This window comes from Stegastes partitus, unplaced genomic scaffold (assembly GCF_000690725.1).
Source record: "Stegastes partitus isolate 25-593 unplaced genomic scaffold, Stegastes_partitus-1.0.2 Scaffold166, whole genome shotgun sequence".
Taxonomy (NCBI): domain Eukaryota; kingdom Metazoa; phylum Chordata; class Actinopteri; family Pomacentridae; genus Stegastes; species Stegastes partitus.
The window spans coordinates 225,393-231,505 of NW_007577897.1; positions in this window are offsets into that span (position 1 = coordinate 225,393).

Consider the following 6,113-nt stretch of genomic DNA (forward strand, 5'->3'; position numbering starts at 1 on the left):
GGTCTTTTGAAGCCATCGTATTGATAGCGACATTTACAGCTGACGCAATTACATTGACAGAGCAATTAGGATTTTTCTCAGCGACGGTTTTGATTTAGGGCGACACCGTGCAACAGTGGTTAGCACTGTCAAGACCTTTTGTGTGTGCAGTTTGCATGGTCTCCCTTTACCTGCCGGGGTTTCCTCAGGGTTAATTAGTGATTCTGAGCAAGTGGGTATAGTTATCCGTACCCTGCCTCCGACCCAGTGTCAGCTGGGATTGGCTACATCCTTCTGTGAACTTAATCAAGTAGCTGATGGATGGATGATCTGTTTCTAAAAAGCAACCCCGCGTCATTTTTTAGAAGGCCCCAGGTTGTGCCACATTCGATGTGTAGTTTTTCTATGACTATGGCCTGTATTATTCTTTCAGCACCCAGGAGTACACGTGAGCTCACATGGCATCATCGTCCACGAGAGTTCAGGTGGACCCCTCGGCATACGTTCCACGTGCCGCCCAAGGCCAGTGGTCTTTATACACAGAATATATTGCTGCTGATCTGCTGTTCATGTATGGAACAGAGCCTAAGAAGAGTGTAAACATGCGAGAAGGTAGTACATTATCTACAGCTATGTGTTTGTGTTGTGTTTGGCTGTCCATCAGTGCATATGTAAGGGTGTACAATCACGGCTTCAAATGCATGTAGCATTGTTGTGCTTCCTACTTATAACCGACTCATTGCTCCAAGGTGGTTTTTTTTTTAACTCTCTAATCTACAGTTTCCAAGTGAAAAATATTAGCTAAGGTGCTGTAACTCTGGCCTGGTGATGAGAACAAGGACAAGAATTATAATTCACAATTTTGAGTCCTTCTAATACCAAGCTAATCCAAAAATGAGCAAAGAAATGGAGCAATAGTGGAGCTCAGGTGGGCCATGGAATGCCATGTGGGGGCATCCACCTGTCACTCAAAACAACCACGCCCTGATTTATGCAAAACTTAAATCCTTCAAACAACTGAAACAGATGAGTTATACAAAAATTCACCCACTGCACAGTTGACAAGAAGGACTCACTTAGCTGTAGAGACCAAAACCGCTTTTTGAACCAGGTTGTAGGCGCGTTTGTTTCTGCTGTGAAGTCGGACATTTCAACATTTGGATTTATTGGGGTTGACTCACTTTTGTATTCAGCCTCAAGTGGCCGTTTGAGGAACTGCAGTTTCCTGCACTTTCATGCTGGCTTCACTTTTGTTGCCTCAGGAGGTTGCTGCTTACATCAGTGTGCAAATCTGTATAATTCAAATGACGTGATGAATAATATTACAGTAATATGAAATTCTAAGAATATGTACACTTGTGGTAATGTGGCTCTAAATGTGTATACAGTGAGTTTGAGTAGCCTCCAGTATTCTCCGTATAACTCTCCATAGAAAGTAAACATGAAAAAGAGAGAAATATTTCTAAAAATGACACGAGTCAGTCAAACAAGACAACCGATAACCAGACCATTTGCCCTAGAATTTTTTGATTGACCTAAGAAGGAGTAAATTGTTAATTCGGGTACTTTAGAGGTATTTGTTGGTTACCTCTGGACAGAGACAGGCTGCTGGTTTTATATCCACTATTTCCATTGAGTCAAGTTGAGCGAATGAGCTGCCGCTTTAGTTAAAAGACAAATGCGAGAGCAGTATTGATTTCATTTTTGTCTGTTGAACTAAAGCTACAGGAGATTGATGGACAATGATGAACACGCTATTGATCTTTTCATTCTTGTGCTTGGCAATAAAGTGAATATACATTTTTCACACAATGTCAGAGAATTGCTTTAAGACTGACGGACTAAGATGAGGCAGTTTGTGGACAAAAGAACATGTTTTCAATTATGAATTTGTAGAGACTTGTTCCATCTCAGGCATTCTTTTGGTAAACACAGATGACAAACCGTAAACATGTATAGTTTACAGTTTAAAGTGCCAATGTCTCAAGTCATCTCAAGCTTTTGTACGTGTTGCACTTAAAACGTAGGCTGTGTATTTCAGAAGCATATCGTGGAATAGACACAATATAAACACCACTAATCCCTTTGTGAGTGTGATTGCTCTTAAGAAACTGCACTGAAAGGGTAAAATATTTTCCCTTTTTTGCCAGAAAGCAGAAAGAATCTGCATTCCAAGGGCTAGATCACTTTTTAACCAGTATGTCTGTTAATATCCCCCAAAGAATCACCACGTGATTGGGGTGGAGGGTTCGCGTCCCGGTGGGGGCACCAGAATCTTTCTGCGTGGAGTTTGCATGTTCTCTCCGTGCGGTGTGGGTTCTCTTCGGGTTCTCCGGCTTCCTCCCACATGTTGAGGTTAATTGGTGATTCTAAATTGTCCGTAGGTGTGAATGTGAGTGTGCTTGGTTGTCTGTCTCTAAGTGTAGCCCTGTGATAGACTGGTTGCCTGTCCAGGGTGTCCCCTGCCTTCACCCTGAGTCGGCTGGGATAGGATCCAGCCCCCCCATGACCCTCGTGAGGATTAAGCGGTGTATAGATAATGGATGGATGGATGTCTTTGGGGACGATGGGTAAGGTAACCCAAGGACAATAATTCCTAAGGGAGGGCCCAAACAGACCAATTCACAGAACCTTGATGAAAATGTGTGCAAGGGAAGGAACCATCTTGCCCAGATTAAGGACACTGGGTCCCCTTCCTGGAGCCAGGCTCAGGAGGGGAGCTCACCAGCAAGCCTCTGGTGGCCGAGCCTTGTCCTGATGGTCAGGCAACAGCCCGAAGCCTCCTTTACAGAAGTAGTGGTAAGGAGTTGTTGTCAGAGGGTCACTGGTGCCTATCATGGCTTTAACCTGAAGGGAGAATCCATGGGGAGAACATGCAAGCTCCACACAGAAAGATCCCGGCCACCTCGCAGCCCCAATCTGGTCCTTGTACAACCAAAGTAAGAGCTGCTTTTGCTTTCTAGTTAGTTAACACATTTCCAGTGTTGGATTCTGCCAGGGTTTTCCCGGGTCTGCAGTCCTGTTTGTGACATTCATGAAAAGGATCAAAAGTCTCAAGGCAAGCTCTCCCCACTGGTTTTAGTGGAATTCTTACATGATTTATGAAAGAAAGCTGCTTTTGAAGTGCGCTTCCTTTTTGAGCTCGAGCACAACACGGCGTCCACCAGAGGCAAACTGACAGGTGATGCTTTTAGAACTTCATGTTGCTCTGAGAGGCTGTTTGTTTTAATCAGACGAACAAAGTTAACTTTAAGAGGAAGTAAAATTCAGTCTGCAGCACTGAAATTGTAAAATTGAATACAAGAAAACAGATAAACAAATGGTATGCGAGTTCTGTCCACTGTTCTACACAAAGAGCTTGCATGTAGTCAAGCAGGCAGATGCTGCTTTCCAACACAATGAGAGAGAACAGCTGAAGGTCGGCAGGCACGAAGGAAAAATAAATGTCTGTTTTTCAAAGGCATATTGCAGAAAGACACACAACCTTAGACCATTTTCATGCCACTATATTTCTATATAGACATAAAAAGAAACTGCAGTTAAAGCGTCATATTACTTTCTCAGCAGTGTGTAAATAAATAATTTACAGCCCAATTAAAGTCCCACACAAGTTTTTCAAATCCAAGCCACACTCCCCATTGCTGTGCAGATACTCCATAAGCTTGTTAAAGACCCCCTGCAGTGAAAATCTCGTTTTCTCCCCTCGTAAAGTGTCCATATGCTCTATTTTACGTGCTGGAAGACACATCATAAGCAAACTAAGCAGTCAGTGCCATGGTGGAGCATTTCCACCTTGAAACTGCAGATTCGGACTTCTGGGTTTCACATGCAACAAACTGAAGGAATCAATCTTGTCAGTTTGCAGGGAGGAGCTTCTTGTACCACTTCTCCTTCAAACGCATATGCCTGAATTACCCCAGCATTGCAAGTTGCCATTGTTTAGCACAGAGTAGTCTGACAGTGTTTGAGCAGTAAATGAGCTGGAGTGAAGGGGAATTCATAGATATGCACATTCTAAAGGAAGCAACTGGATTCTTTTCATGGAAAAAAACAAAGTTGAAGGGTTAAATCAATGTGTTGCAAGGGCAAGTGAAGGCAGCATGGTGGGGCATGTGGAGGACAAACATTTTGCGGGCAAACAAAATGTGCTGCAAAATAGGAAACCACTTTGTTTGCAGTCTCCAAAAGGATAAAATAAAATGGAAAACCCTTCAAACAAACCCTCCTAACACTAAGCAACTGCAGCACAGCACTGCCTTTAAAGCAAACCATTCCCTCGCGTCGTTCCCAGTGCACTCATATATATATCCAGAGCAGGCCCTGCCTTCACAGTTCAAACTGGCCAATCAGAGTCAGAGCCAGTCAGAGCTGGAGAAGGTAGTTAACAAAGTCAACGGCAAATACGTGTGATTTTCTGAAGATTCTTCCAACCACAAAGGCTCAATTCATAGATACACAATCAGTCTTTAATACTGAATGTTCAAAATGAGCAAAACATTTGTGCTTCCTTCTACATTTACCTTAATTACTTTGAATTTCGTCGCAAATCTATTATCCAATCAGATTTGACAGTCAACCTCCTCATCTAAGATAAAAAAGTGGCTTTTGGGGCGTTGCTCCTCTTTAACAGAACAAGATGGCGACCACAGAAGAGCAAACTGTGGCAGCTTTCAGGACTTAAAATCCTTCTAAGAGGCTGTTTGGTTTAGTCAGACAAAAGAATTCAACTTTAAGAAGAAGGAAAAGTTAGTCTGTAGTCACTGGAGTGGTTAAATAAAACAAAACAGTGTGTGGTTTAAGGCTAAATTTCCACCCGAAAGGCTCACATGTAGTCAGGCGGGGAGCTGCTGCTTCCAAACACAATGAGTGAAATTTTAAAAGTTGCTCTTGAATAGTACAGCTGAAGGGAATGTTTGGGTTTTTTTAAAGCATACTGGAAGGACACGCGACGCCAACCACTTTTTCTGATTACACGTAAAAAAGAAACCGCGTTCAAAGGTTGAGATTACCTCATCAGACTTTCTATCAATAACTTAGAACCCAATTAAAGTCCCATGCAAGTTTTTCAATTTGGACACATGCTTCTCAGTTCTGTGCAGATGCTCCCAAAGCTTGTTAATTCTTTAAGTTCTGCTCAATAAAATTGATGCGTTTTCATAATGATAAGCAGCAGCTGACGGTAACTGTAAGAAAATTAGGCAGAAGATGAAATTATTGCAGAGATTCTCCGGAGCAAAATGCAATTTCAGTGGAAACCTTACGCAATTCATACACTCGGACCGTTCATTCAACTCTCCTCTTGTTTCTCTCAGCTGTCCTGTTCAGATGATGTCCTCCAGCGCTGCCTCCAGTTTGGCTGTAATTAATTTTAGCGTTTGCTATTCACAGCCGTGATGTCTGAACCTTGCATCAAGTGTCTGGTGATCACACACTGCAGGGTAAAAGCAGCGATTTCACTTCAACATATTATGACCAATAAATCCCAGTCAAGGGACGCTGGAACAAAACACGTTGCCTTTGCCTTTGTTTACATGCAGACACGCGTGAATAAAAGTACATTAGCATAATTAGCAGCCTTGTGTTTGTGTCATACAGTGACATAATTGTACATTTCCCAGTGACCTTCAGCTGTGCATATTATTCTCCGATGCACAAATACCAAAAAATCCTTTATCTGAGCATTGTAATTGGCTTCTGATTCTCGTTCAACATACAGTTTCTACTGCACGCATTATCTGATCCAAATAGCCCTCCGGTCTAGCGGTCCTTTTGTCCAACCAAGCAGTTTTTTTTTTCTTTTCAAGCTTCTGCTTGTGGAATCTGATCATTTTTCTATGTGATTGTGCTCCCCGCCCCCTTCGCGGTATTGTTTATGTACACAGTGCTGCATGTCTAGTAGACATATAGGCAAATTGTACAGTGTGAAAGCCACAGATGTTTTTCAGAGTTGCGTGGTTGGAATAATGAAAATGTAGCTCTCACACGGCCCTGAGTATTATACGACAGTTCACATTTAGCTCAATCTTACATAATTCACATATCACACAAACAACTGTAAATATATATGACTCACTACTAAAGTCAGTGTGTTATGTAAAAATAATTTAATACCACTTCTCGATGCCGTGGCTAAA